Genomic DNA, 15,651 nt, shown 5'->3' with positions numbered 1-15,651 from the left:
GCAGGAGAGAGAATTGGGCTCAAATGACCCCAGCCAAGTAGACATGAAGTCTCCTCTTAAAGACCCCCAGGGTAGGACATCACCAGTTCCCTTGGAAGTTGGTTCCAGATCCTCGCTGCTCTGACTGAAGTAGTGCCTTTGGATATCTAGTCTAAACCCACTCTCTAACAACTTGTGGCCATTATTTCTTGTTACCCCAGGAGGGCACTGGGGTGGGGGGGGACAAAGTCTCTCTCCCAAACCCTGCTGGTCTCCCCTAATGAGTGGTGTTTTTTTTTTTTTTTTTTTTATAGACAGCCACCAGGTCCCCCCTCAGCCTTCCCTTGCAAAGGCTGAACAGGTTCAGGTCCCATAGCCTCTCTTCGTAGGGTCTGCCCTGGTGTCCCCAGATTAGCCCTTATTCATGATTGTGTAAAAGGAACCTATATAATATCACAATGTTGCTAGACTTACATTTCTTAGATTTTTTTTTTTCTAATACATTTAAGAAAACAAATTGATATTGTTTATAATATTTCTGGTGGCATCAAAAACAGTGAAAAAGAAACAGCTTATTTACATATGAATATTCTCCTTTCATGTTAAATCCCTGAAATTGTTGGAAACAAATGTGATTGTAAAAAATGGATACTCCACTGAAATTAATTCATTCTGTAGTGAAGTGCTCAATTTTCTATCTAAAGGATAACATCTACTGATTACATCACACAGCCTAATATTTACCCATGATTTCAGCTACATGGGTAAATACATGGGTTTCGTGAGTTTCCTTATCTAACTTGCCATTTTGGAGATTTCCTGCCACTTCTGACCTGAAGAGACTGATGTAACTCATGCTTCCTTTTCAATGCTGAAATTCTCATCAAGCTGCAGCATCATATTTGAGGCTTGAGAGAGTTTACTGTCCCTCCCAACAAGCTGTAGTGAGGAAAATGTAAGTTGAAACAAAATGGTCAAAAGGAATAAAGCTAAATTATTTAAATTTCTAAATTCTGATGAAACCTGCATGCATGTATTTTTAGGTTACACTTTTTAAAGACGTACAGTAATCAGATGCAAATATATGAGAAATATTTCTAACAAAACTACCTATCACAAGATTCTTTTTTTTTAAAAAAAAAAAAAAAAAATCTCCTAATGACATGCATACTTGAGTCACAACATTCAATTTAGTGAAAACCTTAAGTGGCTTACAACCTTTACTTGTTTTATGTTATCAACCTTACAGTCTTTCTGCTGGAATTAAGGGCACGGCACTGCAAGATGTGCTAGGTGCCAAAGCGACAGGTTTTTTGTTTTTTTTTTTTTTGCCCAGTCTGGCTTCTGAATTGGCTCTACAGCTGTGACCAAACACAAGTGCATGTGGCTGAGCACTTTAAAAGGGCCCAATCCTGCCACAATCTGAACCCTTGTTAACGTCTGTCAGCATGTGCCTGAAACAGAGCTCAGCAGATGTAGCCCAGCTCTGTTCCTGTTGCTGTTTTCAGAATGGGAGGAGGGGAAGGGAGCTTGTTCTGGGAGTTGCCCAGCTAGTGCTGGAGGGTATGGCAGGTAGATTGGGGCCCCTGTCCTGCACTCCCTTGATGCACCTTCTCCCTGGATGGGCTCTAAATTGGCCCCAACCCAACAGCTGATGTATGTTGAGTCAGCAAGATCAGTCTAACTTATGGTGCCTTCTGTGAAGCTCCATGAATTAGATCTGGGAGCTGCACTTCTGTCTCTGCCTGCGGAGTGCACTCAACTCTCATTAACTTCCTGCTGTATAATGAGACAGAACTGTGGTACATGACTCACACCCATCACAAGCAGGTAGTCTCAGAATGGACAGCATTTCAACACAGATTTTCAGCTTGTCTGTGCTGTAAGATCATGCATTAAATAAACCTACCGCACATATCTGAAGTTAGTTGCCATTTTTCTCATGATGTCACAATGAATGTGGAAGTTCATCTAATGCCAAAAAAATTAGATTTTACAACTTTGAGAGAGGAGTGCTTTCTAGTTATAGACATGGATGGGGAACACCACGGTGATACTGGACAGTTTTTATTTCAACCCATGAAGATGGAAGATATCAGGATATCTTGCTTTTTGCACAGAGTACTAGTCATTCATTAAAAGTTCTTTATTAGTTTGCACTGAAGTTAAATCTTTAATATCTATTTGATGTTAACTTGTTAACATCTTCAAAATGAAAATAAAGTAAGCTTTGTAAAGTTACCCTTTGTAGTTTTCCCATATATATTTGTACCCAAAGTATACTCAACAATTGCACAGTTTTGCAAATTAAAATACACAAGATAACATGAACTAGCTCTGTGTCAGGATACAACAGAACAGTAACTAAGCAGTTCTTTAGACTGTAACCTTCTTGGGACAGGCTTTCTTTTAGTTCAGGTTTGCACAGTATCTAGCATACTGGGGTCCTGGTCACTGAAGCAATACAGATGATAAATAATTATTATTGTGTATGTGATGCAATCCTATTACTAGATTCACCTTCTCTTGTACTTAGTGGAGAATGCATCTTGGAAGGGGGCGCTTCCAGGTGTACTCTCCATTGGAGCTTTGAATGAAAAGGAAAGCCTGAATGGTGGCCAGGGCATCACAGAAGCCTAGGAAGCCTGCAGTAAGAGTATGCTGGATCAGGTCACAACATTCCCACTTATTTCAATAAAAGTTGGAATGGGTCCTAATTTCATTGCATAAATTAAATAAAGGAATTTACCTGGTTTTGTAAATTAGATAGAAGATCAACCAATAGCTTTATCTCTTTGCAGTTCAATATTATCTTGTTCCTCTTTAGTCAGCATACCCCTTAATTCAGCTGTTCGACTATTCATTGTTGCAATACTTAAGTCAAGAGATGTTCTTTCTTTTTCCAAAATATGAATCTGTGAGAACAAGCCAAAACCAGAAGCAAAGATGTAGATTTAACTATATTAAATAGTGTTCAGTAATTACATTCTATATAGACATACAATCCCACCCACAAGCTTGAATCAATCTCAAATAGAATTGACAGTTTACGTAAAGCAAAAAAATTCTTCCTACCCTGCAAGTTTTTTCAACACCGGAGATTATGCCACTTCTAAATAAACAGAATATGGGGAAAGTCAATTTTAAATAATGTAAAGACATTCAAGCTTGGGCTCTTTTTGGGACAACATATCTATATTCAGGAATTGAACTTTGGTCGTCTTTTCCTCATTTCTGGATTATAAAGCAGCCATTTTTTTTCATATATCCCTAGCCAAAACAGCCACCATCAACACTTTCTGTCTGTGATTAAGAGCACTATCAATAGGAGCGTTCAGTAACTCACTGCCTCTTTACTCCTACCCAGAAGATCCATCACTTCTGTGAGAAGTTGGTACCCTGCTTGCCTGTGACATGAGAATGCTGAACTACTTTCCAATTGCAGTTCATTTTTATATACAGCAGCTACACTGGCAATCAACAGTAGGTTTATTTGTAAATATGCAAATTAATAGCAAAAAACCCTGTAATCAACCAACGAAACAAAAAACCCAAAACCAATAGCTCTAGAGCCAGCCAGCCCTGTTTGATTGACTCATCTGTGAAGGGTGCCATCTGTGTAGAGAGCTCAGACTGATCAGCAGGAGAGACAGAATCTCCTGTAGTCCCTGAAGCTGGAGAATTGAGGAGAAAGAGGTGTCATCTTTTTAGCAGCAAGAAGTAAAAGCTCCTGGGAATTACAATGGACAGAAGAACTTTATTGTGTAGATATTTTGTCTACATTTTATACCTGTGTTAATAAACTGTGCCCTTAGGGAGTGGTCCCAAATGAATGTTTGATATACTATTAATTATTTGAGGGTTGTGGACTTAGGTCAGGTAATCTACAGCATTATTATGTTAGCACACAAGAAACTAAAGTTCGGAGAGCAAGAAAAAAATGCTTCTACTTCAAGGCACAGCACTAAACTGTCTGACCAGCAAAACAAAATCACAGGTAGTGTCTCTGTTGGAGTCTGCATATTCTGCCCTGAAAAGGTCAGTACAATGAAAGTAGGGGTTAAAAGGAAACAGGAAACAGTGATTCTACATGATGATCCCAGAACAAAAGAGTAAGGCAGAAAGAGAGTACTCCAATGGGAAAACCTTTGACTGTAAAAGAGAGAATGTGGTCTAGAGGTCCATGACCACTGAACAGTAAATAAAATTACACCAAATTGAAAACACCAGCACATTTCTGATTCATGGTCAGCAGTTCCACATACTGAAAAAGAAATTACAACAGAGTCTGTCTTCAATAAGATAAACAGACCACTATGACCTTTTGAAGTAAATGAAAATAATCTTGTTAACACAACTTTGTTAATGCAACTTTGTTGCAATGTGGGAGGTCCCCAACTAGCCACAGTGCTGGTCTTTCACTGCCTCTGGGCACCCACCTATCTCATCTGCCATGCCTTGTTGTTAAATAATTAAGGTCTTAATTAGGCAGGAGGCTACCCACTGAATGCCCTGTTCTCTTGGGCCTATCTATACAGCTCCAGCCACCCCTGTACTGCATCCCAAGCCTTGTAGATGTTTCTAACAGCTATGCTTTGCTCTGGCCTGAGGCCAGGTCCAACTCAGCACCGTGTTAGGCCTCTTGCGTTCTGCCCTATCATTAGCCACACTTGTTCCACCACACTCTCACTGAGGCCTCTCACTCCACTAGCTCTCACCCTGTCTCTTTCATACTACCTTGCTAGGCCTCACTCAAACCACCTCCCTTTCCCTGGAGCCACATTCACCCTGCCCTCACCCAGAGGGTCCTCAGGCTTGGTTCCCTTCCCTCCATGGCCAACAAGCGCACAGCCTTTTGAGCATCTCCACCACCCTCATCTGAATAAGCTCTGGGCAGTTCGCAAAACACTGGTCTGACTGGTCTCTCGCTAGGTCACTCACCCAGCTGCTCATGATTCACCCCATTGTTTATCTCTCCTCCTCTGCCACCCCCCAATTGGCCTCAGTTGCCTGACGGCTTATCTGGACCTAATTTGGCCCCCTGATATTGGAACCTATACTCAAGCCACCCGCTCACAGGGACCCAACTCATGCCCCTTTCTTGCAGGGCCTTATCTCAGCTCAGGCCCCTTACTTGCAGGGCCTCCCAACTACCTCTCTCTACTCACTCCTCTCTCCAGGGCCTCACCACAGCCCCTCTCATGCAGGCCTTCAGGTACCCCTCTGCACCTCCGCCTCCACTGAAGCACATCCTCCACCCCTTCTCTTGGCCTGGTGTTGAACACCCCTGCAGGCTCAGATGCTGCTCTTTGGTGTGCTTGGCCCACACCGCTCACTCTCCAGAGTCATACATCCCACACGGGCTCAGGTGGCTATAGCCATGCCTGGCCCCACTACCCACTTTGGGCCTTGCGCCCCATCAGGCTCAGGTGTCCCACATGGACATACCTGGACCAGCTCCCTCTGATGTCAGTAGTAACCCACTAGATGGTGGGAGCAGAGGTTATTAAAGCGCCCCGACCTGCCTTTCACTGTGATTGTCCTCGCGCCTGGCATTTGATGGCCCTGCTCCGCCACAGGCAGGACCACCAGGCCTCCCTATCCTGGCAGGGGGAAGTTGTAGGTCATGCTCATGACTAGGAACCTCCAACACACCTCATAGCTACTGCCCTTACCTTTGTACTGTCTGTGGAACAGGAACTCCGCTGGGAGAGGTGCGTTCCTCAGTGCCAGGCAGCAACTGCTGCCTCCAGCCCTGCTGGCCTGAGGCTTAAGATGGCTGCTCACCAGGCCACTCACCTGTCTGCTGCCTGCCCCAGTTCTTATAGTGGCAGGGCACCCCAAGTGCCCTGACACCCACCTTCCCCCTTAATATGGTTCCTGGGGAGGGTTCTCCCTGCTGCTCAGTCACCAAGCTCCCCCAGAGCTTGCCATATCCCCAAGTGGTGAGCATCCCACTGGTGCTCCATCACATACTTCTTAACAAAAGAATTTTACAGCTAGGAATCAGATTCCTCATCTTCGAATAATGAAGATGCATTTAGAAAGTCAGTTTAGTTACAGACTACCTTTTCCGTAAGGTCTTGAAAGTTGTTCTTTTCTTTCATCAAAAGCTTTTGGTGTCTCTTGATCTCACGCTGTAGATCCTCGTCATGGTCCTTCATGGTTAGGAGCTGAGTAACGCTGGAAGAATGTGATGTATAGCTCTCTTCCCTGAGTGCTCTCTCCTGAAATGCATTGTAAAAACATAGCTTCATTAAAATCTAATAAAAAACAATTAGTTCATTCTCAAAAGCTTAGTATCTTTCAGCTGTGGATAGATTATGCACATGTCCACAATGAAATGCGGTATGCTAGGGATCAACACCAAGACAATGAACTTCCATGAAGACTTAAACAACAAACCCTCTTGCAAAAAAACTGATAAAAGAAAACACTTCAAATAAATACTTCTAATCCATTTTAATACCTAATAAAAAATAAGCTAATCTCCTGTTGGTAGTGACATGGGCTAGGGACTACTCTATTAGTTGTTTGCAAGCAGCACCCCATCTTCACGTTGAATTGGGTAGTCCACTAACTAAGTAAATGAAGAATTCTGGGCTCTAGGTTAATGAGCTTTAGTATTTGGAGAAACAAATGTATCAGCTATACAATACATTATTGATATACATGCAATAATTCATTTAAATATTCTCCAGGAAGAGATGTCTTATCTATTAGACACATCAAGGAAAAACATCAAGGAAAAGACAGGATTATCTAAACAGCTTTACCTTCTTCAAGAAAAAGGTAATCATGAAGTTTCCTCACTCTGGAGAAGGATAGGGTTATGGAAAAAAAAAAAAGACAAAAAAAATCCATCTTGAAGGAAAGTTTGACTTTAGCTGAATTAAGTAACAGTCCTGGAAGCTTTAGATGCTGAATGGAAATTAAGGATTTGGGGAACAGGAACACCCAACTGATCAAGGTTGTGGTTAACTACCCAAACTGAAAATCCTGAGGAATAATGTTTATTTTGCAGTGTGATTTCTTTTTACTGGAAAGAACAGCCTATCAACGGAACTCAACCAGTCAGCCATCTGCCCTGTGTATAAGGTACAGATTGTGTTGTGATACTAGTCAGCAGGTCAAAATGACTTTTGTTAGAGATCTGTTAATTCAGAATGCCCTTGGTCAAAAAGGAGCTATCAAGATCAAAAGTCCCTTTTCAGCTTCCTATATCACTCTGTGTATTAAATGTAAGCCTAATCTCATGGTACACAAAAATGTTTTGGACTCTGGCCCCACTGGACCAAAATAACGAAATCAAACCAACTAGAACTACTGTGTGTTCTTTTTGGTGGTGAACACATTTATAACGGGGCGTCCACACTGTTCACTTATTGGTCTGAAGACACCATTAGTGATTGGAAACAGATTGTTTGCTGAAAAAATCTGCTAGAACTTGGCTCGTCTAGCTCCTGGAAGTTGAGTAGTTGGAGTTATCCCATAAAACTAAACAATGTCTTTAGTCTGTGACCACATTTAAGAACACTTACATAGTCTGAGTGCCTCTTAACCTAGAGCCTTGAATGTCAAACCAAAATTTGAAATCAGCATCATGTTTAAAGCCTTTGAATTTTTCATTTTAGGCAGCTGTGGTTCAAAACATTCAGAAAAAAATATGTTTTCAAACAAAACAATATATTTAAAGAAAAAAATAAAGATGCAGAAGGGGAATCAATTCTATTCAGCCATGAAATGCTAGGTTTGGAAAATGTACTGAAGGGCACTATGCAGACACAGACATTCACTTTTACTGTCATGGGCAACTTAGAGACAATTGTGGTTGCAATGACATTTGTGCCTCTATGAATGATGATGCCAAGGATGCACATCAACAGACTCTGATATTCAAATATTCTGATCTGCTATCATCACTAAAGTGCAAAAAAGATACCAACCCGAAGTATCAGGAAGATTCAACAAGAGTCTGAATATTTAAATAAAAATGAGGGAATTGCACAATTATGTGCCTGCATTTCAAAACAATGAACATTTTGTCCTTCCAGAAACAGAAAGGAAGAAAAAATTTAACTGGCCATTTCTTATTTACCTTCAGAAGTTTACAGATACCATTTAATTTGGAGCAGATGTCCTACAGAGTTGCAAACAATAAACATGAACTTAGTAAAATCTGAACATTACTGCATGGCAAAAATATGTATTTTTAACATAATGCATTGGAAAAGCACCATCAGGTTAGTTCAGTCTATGTAATCTCCTAAATCTTAACTTTCTTAATTTTATTGAAACCTTAATTTATCTCTTAATTTTTAATTTTCTTTAAGATGTATTGCTCTTTCCGTATCCTATCCTTACTATGTCCAGTTGCTTTTTTAGCTCCAAGAGCTGGGATCTCAGCATAGTATTTTCTTTGGTCAGGGATGCATAATCACCCATCATTTTGTTTCTTAAAAAACAATCCTGCTCTGCCAGTAGCTCTCTCTCTCGCACTTGCTGATGAAGAAAACTTATCTCGCCTCTAATCAAAGAGAGAGAGAAAGGCTTATTATTATTTTTTTAAAATTCCATCTGAGCATTACTAACAAGCCATATGCTTTTTAAAAATTATGCACATTACAATATTATAAAAACCTGGTCAGATCTTAAAGTTAGGACATTTCATGCAGCTTTCTCAAATGCTCTGAATAATTTAATCGAACTCCAGCATTTTTCATAAATAGTATATGCAACATCTGTCAAAAAACCAAATGAACTTGTTGAGTTCTACGATCAAAATCTATCTATGCCTATTAAATAAGAATAAATTCTAAAAACAAGGTTGACTCACTAGCAAGGCACATCTTGCTCGTAGGAGGTACCCTGTGGTAACAATGGAGAGTTACTTCATAATGCACATACACGCATACATTATTTTTCTCTCAAAACAGAGAGATCAAGGAAATTAGCAAGACTCAAATATTAAAAATATATATGACATCATTTAAAAACTCCTAGGACACTAAAGTTATAGAAGTATTTTTAAATTATTAAAAAAACTGAAAATTATTACAGACATAGACCACTATAAGAAAACCAAAGACCATGCTACCACGTGAAAGTTCTAAAAATGTGAAGATGTGTATATTTGTAGCATCAATCTTAAAAATCATTTTGATTCAATATTTTAGGGCCAGATCTTACTACTTTATAAACCTCAACTGGTGTAGAGCAGCAAGGGTATAGCAGACAGTTAAGCAACTGTTGCCTAACACCAGAAAAACAAAAAGCAGCTGGAGTGTACATTATATTTTCTCTCTACTACTTGCATCCTAGGCACATCCGTAGCTTTCTGCCCTTCCTGCTTATTCTCTCCAGCACTGAACTACGCAATTCAGAGCAAAAAGTTCACTCCTCCCCTCCTGATCCTTCTATTTGTTTTTGTAGTATAAGTGGGATTTGTTTCATGTTAAGCTGTATCAACTTCTTTCTGGTCAGTCTCAGAGGTATGATTTATGGCTGTTCTTCTGCTGGTGACACAGCATAAAGATCTGAGAGTACACTGTCCTGTTCCTGCTAATAATTCAATCTCCAGATGTAGTTAGTTCTAAATGCTGAAGTGAGAGGGGCATTAGAAAAAGAAACAATTATGTAGACAGTGTTTTCCCTTTACAGAAATCTCTGAGCAGTTAGGGATGGGGTGGCAGCAAAGAGGCTGGTTACAGAAAACTTGATACCTGTTGGAGTGCAGGAGGGTCATCCAGAACAAAAACAGGGAATTGGCTATAACTGCTAGGTTGGCCATGGGCCAGTCAGCTGTGATGCACTGTTGGGACTAGCAGGGATCCTATTCTTTCTGTCTGAAGTTTGCTTTGTGATAAGAGAGAACAGAGAAGAGAAACCTGCAGTGAAGAAATATGATCCCTGCAGCATTTGAACACAACCAAACCAAAGCCCTTAACCATGACAAGAGCTGACTGTCCAGGATGTAAAAATCAGAACTCAGCACTCTGGAGCTGCATCACATTCTAGACAACAAAAAGGTTGGTTTGCACCATACATGGGACAAAACAAGCTGGCCTGGAGCTGTTTGGATTCAATTAATTTAAAAGATGTTGATCTGCATATCTAAACATATTAAATGGCTCATATCCCCAATGCTGTGAAATATTGCTCCCCACAGCGATTTCCTTTTGTAATCACATCTGATACTGATAGAGGGCTGCTCCTATTCACACAATGGTATTCCTTTAATGTTAAGCATACTGCACACTGAGGGGTTTAGCTCCAGCATCCCTGAAGGGCACTGGGGCTGAATCAGAGGGAAGGTAGAAGAATATGTCCTAGGCACATGGCTGGTAGCCCGAAGGTTCCCACACCAGATTACTGCATAGGCTACTACAAATACAACAGAATTCTTTATCAATGAAGTGGCAAAAAAACCCCTTCAAACATATTTTGTATTACATAAGCTATTTTGTGTATTATAATTATAAATGAAGGCAAACACCTAAAACATCCTTTACTTAAAGAATAAAACTTATTCGAGTATTTTGCTTTCTTGTGGTATTTTACATTTGAGATCTTCTCTTTCAGAAGTTTAATACTGTATGACAACATTAAACCCATCATATAAGGGTAGCTTTGTAGTCTTGAATAAAAGATTTGATCAACCAAATGATAGAATCCTTTAAAAATATTTTCCACTTTTTCAAAAGTATTGTCTTTTTTAAAGGAAGAAAGCTCCTGAAGAATGCCAAATTGTTAACCATGGTGACTAAAGTCTGTCTATTAGACTGTATAAAGAGAGCTGTAGTACAAGCTCTCCTGCATTGCCCTATTTGCATTAATCAATCTCACTGAAGGGACTGCCACTGTCAAGGAAAGGCAGGCTTCTATTTTCTCCTTGTCTTTTGTCTTTCTCCTGAAAAACCAAAGGAGTGTAATATCTTTTGGCAAATGGGCGAGAACTGACATCAACCCCTTATGATTCCATGGGATCTGTTACCAAAAAAATGAATGCCAACTTGAAGTGAATTCAACCATAATGAAAAGTGAACCTGGTAAACCGAAGCTGAATGAGTGAGTAAATGCCAAATCCCAACTATTCGCTCAAAACCTTCCAAATAACTTAGCTAATACCTAATATTACGTGTGAGCTGGTCTTGTATCACTGCTGTTTTTTAAAATATTTTGTCCTCCATTTCACGCAGTGCAGTTTGCAATTGCAAAAGTTCCATTCTCTTTTTAGAAAGCCGCACCTCCACTGCTTTCTGCTGCTCTGACCGCTGCTTCAACTTGGTGTCCAGATGCATAAAAGGAAACAAAATTGCCACAGAATGAAAACTGAAATCAAGGCATATATTATGTTTATTTTTATTAGTAAAATATACATCAACCATCAAAATAGTTCCAATAATTAATCTGGTTCAAACTAACTCGGCTACTGTTAAACTGGCTAGTATTCTGAAAATACGTTGGGCTTATCGTATTTATATTTGAAACAAGACTAGAAACATAAAGTTCAAGTGGTAGGAGACCATACTTTTGGTGGCAAAAGATCTAAATCTAATCCTAAGTATATGGTTGGGAATTGAGTTTACTACATCTAATAGAAGTATTTGAAAAATGAGAGAAACTGTTTATCTGAAGTAACCATATACCCGAATCCTGAAAAAACAGCAAAATAATATGAAAGGGGCAGCTGTGATCTGCAGACACTTAAACATACCAGTAATTTTAAGCATGAGCAGTCTTACTGAAATCAGCAGGGCTATTTGGACTGTTAATGTGTATAAGCACTTGTCTGACTGCAGTTTATGCGGTAACTGTAAATGAGGATTAGTGATGATAGAAATGCTTGTATTAATAATCTGTATTTGCCTTCTTTTTTGTCTCTTATTCTTATTTGTCTACCTGTTATAAGAAGATTTTACTTACAAATAGCTCAACAGAAATATAAGATAAAAGTTATGATAATAAAAACATTGTTTTCTAATCCACTGAATTCCAGCTACTATGTCAGTGATAGTAAACATAACACTGATTTCTATTCCTGCCTCAAATAAAATTCAGTCCTCACAAAAGGTGGTGATTATTCATCAGTGAACACCAGATACCATACCTTTGACTGTATTGCAAGGACTTTCTGTTCACTGTTACTCAGGTTGGTCTCTTGCTGTTCCAACTCCTGCTTAGCACGAAGTACCTCCATTTCTTTGTCAGATGTTTCTCTGTGTGTCTATTCTTTCCTTTTCTTCAGTTCCACGATCTTTTCTACTAAAGTCTGCTTTTCTTTAGAATGAAGTTCTAATGAGTGATAAAGTGATTAAGCAATAAAGTGATTAAGGGGTGATTTTAATAAATTTCAACTTTTTCCCACATAAATAGGTCAAGATTTTGCTAAATTTTTAAATCTTTTGACACCAGTTAGGAAGATTAATAATGTATCATTTTATCCAATATATCAGTCAATTTTTTATTTGATCAAATTAATTAAGACTGTCTTCTAAATGCAGGAGAGGACTGTCCTAGCATAAGTAATTTTTTATGAATTAAATAGTTTTACTCCTCTGTGACACCCTCTGTATGTTTTCTGCTCTTCCTGACTCCTTACAATAGTCTCTTACAAACTTTCTTCATTCAGTTACCCATGTTCAAGCATTATTCTGTAACCAACAGAGAAGAAAATGAACATGGACACTAATAATGCACAATATTAATTATGTTCCAATTTTTTAAGATGAGCAATTTTAAATTGTTACATGGAAGGGAAAATGAGAGAAAAGCACATAGCTTCTTCATTTGTTATCAGAATCTTTATGTATTCATCTGCATAAGTATATTTAAATTATTCTCTGTGATACTCCCTTTTAAGTAACCTTAATAAATGTATTAGCTTGAAATATATTTATATTGAAAATTATGATGAATTCTAGTCAAGATGGTGAAAGGGCAAAGTTACATTTGCATAATACTACAATGTCATTTTCTTAATAGCTGCCAGACATACTCCAGGTTTGGGAGCAATCCCTGATTGCTATGCTAAAATATCAAGAAGAAGAAAACCAAATTATAATATTATTTCCATTAAACTTATAAACAATCACTGAAAAAAAATTACAAAATACAAGATTGGACATGAGACTGCTTGGCCAATATTACTAATTCATAAAGAACATGTAAGGTGCCAGCTAAGAAATGGTTATTATTTAACTGAAAACAAAAATAGGGAAAACTACCCTTTCACCCCGCCTTCCATATATTTCCTTTGTCTTTTTAGAATACAGACTCTTGAGACAACATATTTATTACATTTGATACTATCGTTATTGCAATGGAATAAGAATCTGAGAGATCTGGTCCCCAGCTGCATCAATTAACTCTGCATGAGCTGACTGGAAGTGATGGATAGGTGGAAGCAGGGTCATAGCAGTTACAAGCAGTAAGGTCACAAGTTTTATTTTGCCCTTAAGACTGCAATATCTAGAGCAGCCCAGATCAAGGCCAGATGGAGAGGTTTTCTTCTTTTACCACACCCTAAATGCCCAGGAATCTTCCTGGTAATTGGACTGGATTAGTCCTAAAATTGGAAAAATTAATAGATATTCCTAAAATTACTCTTAAACACATGCTTAAATCCAGCAATTTTATGTCTGAGTTAATTTTAAAAAACTCAGCAAAAGAGAACTGAATAAACTGAAAAACCCCAAATCTCCTTAGATGTATAATTCTTGTGTGTTACTACTATGTCTGTTCTGCCTACTGCTCCCTCAGATACTGACTGCTGATCTGAAGTGGTAGTACGTTATTTTACCACTTGATGGTGCCAAATATATATCTATTTTAAACTGGTAATTTAAAAAATACAAATCTTGTTTTGCAAAAACGTTTATACTTAAACGTGAACATTATCTTTTTTACTTTTTCTGAAAATGTGTACAAAGTTATAGTTTAATGGATATCTGTAGATACAACTTGCTTCAAATTTACTAACTCTGACTCCTTTTTCTCTCTTTATGTTTCTGATTGTCTTTATTCACCTGTGACCACAGCTGGATGCAAATCAGAAGAAGAGGAAATTGCAATGGCCATGGTTTTTGTATAAAACAAATTCATACTCACTAAACAGAAACTTACAAGAAGGTGAATATTTTAAATCCCATCATGGCAAGGAGCAGATTACATACTGACAGCCAGGATTATTTTAATTATTCTTTAACCACTAGATAGAAATTTCTGCTGAACTACACTATCTTCTAATACAGATTATGAGTTCTATATATTGAAATATGCCATCTAGGGATCACGCACAGAAACCTAACATAGATGAGTCTTGAAATATTTACTAATGATTATATTGAGACTTAATAATCTTAGCACTTAACTTATTACCTTCAAACATCTAAAATTCTTCACACACATCTAATTAGCCTGACAGACAGTACAAATTATTAACATTTTAACAGAGCCATTGCCTAACTCTCTGAGACTGAAGTCACAAGCTACTTACATCAGAAACCAAAACCAAAACAGAACCAAAAATAATGCAACATATGCATGCAATAATTCATTAAGCTTTATTTTTTTTTTACAACTGGGTTGCCCAAGTAAAATGGGGAATCATGTAACAGAGGTTCTCATTTCAACAAGATAGTCAATTTCAGTCTTTCAATACAGTAATCTGAAAGATATGAGTAGAAGATTTTCTTCCCAGGATCCAATCTTACACTTTCTGTTTTTGAGAAAGCTACTCTATTCCACAGGAAACCTCAGCTTTTACGGCTTTCCTACCTGTCAGGTATCTCTGAGCTCTGCCTTCTAGCAGCCTACTCAACCACAGCTGTCACTTCCTTTGTTCAGTCTCTGTGGCTTCCCAGTTAGTAAATCCTAGTAAATGAATCTGACCCCTTCCTGATTTAGTTAACGATGGATTTTTTTGCAGTTATTTATAAGCTGTAGATAATCCTTCACAATTACATATAAAGTGTAATATGGCATCAGCATATTTCGGACTTAGCACAACCTAATTACAAATTAGTACAATAAACACAAAATGGTTTAGGAATTATGAGGATTCATCTGAAACCTAAACAGCATATTTCAAACAATCATACTCCTATTATTTAATGGATGGCTAACATACACAATATACTCATTTATATTTCGTATGAAAGGAAAACATTTAAATCTACAAGAAGGTATTTTTTCGTATGTAGACACCCTGGCTAGGGACAGAAGTGCCACATAAACTGGTTTAAGTAATCAGAAACTGGTTTAAACCTGTAACAGAGCATAAACACAGTGCACATAAACCAGTTTTAAAATGGCTGAAACCGGTTTGAGATATACCTGGTTGAATGTAGTATCAGACTTAACTTATTGAGGTCAAACTGGTTTGTGGAAATTTTGTCTCAGACCTCTTCCTGGTTTAAGATAAACCAGAGTCCTCCAGCATCCCAGTAGCCCTGGGCTGGGCTGGACAGGGCTGGCCCTGCCCCCTCCTCCCTAGAGCACTGTCACTGCTCCAACTGGCTGAGAAAGGGCTCGGGGTTCAAAACCCTGTAATGAAGTGCTGCTGGGTGGGCCCGGCAAGGGGGCAGCAGCCCTTGCCAGGCATCCCCAGCCCCCCACCCTCCTCACTGCTCCAGTGGCAGGAGCAGGGGTGGGAAGCAGGGGTTTAATCCC

General features: G+C 38.7%; 1 long non-coding RNA gene across 1 annotated transcript; it reads right to left on the bottom strand.

Annotated features, from left to right (window-relative positions):
• Positions 1-401: 401 nt before the first annotated feature.
• On the bottom strand, positions 402-15,191 carry LOC109311989. The gene is made up of 6 exons (XR_002101676.1): positions 12,089-15,191; positions 11,107-11,261; positions 8,344-8,506; positions 6,048-6,206; positions 2,729-2,894; positions 402-918 (listed from the first exon to the last, which is right to left on the bottom strand). It is a non-coding gene; the product is annotated as an uncharacterized LOC109311989 (long non-coding RNA).
• Between the last annotated feature and the right edge of the window lie 460 nt (positions 15,192-15,651).

The sequence above is a fragment of the Crocodylus porosus genome, unplaced genomic scaffold (assembly GCF_001723895.1).
Source record: "Crocodylus porosus isolate Cpor-Errol unplaced genomic scaffold, CroPor_comp1, whole genome shotgun sequence".
NCBI classification, from domain to species: domain Eukaryota; kingdom Metazoa; phylum Chordata; order Crocodylia; family Crocodylidae; genus Crocodylus; species Crocodylus porosus.
This window is presented reverse-complemented; position numbering and strand designations above follow the sequence as displayed.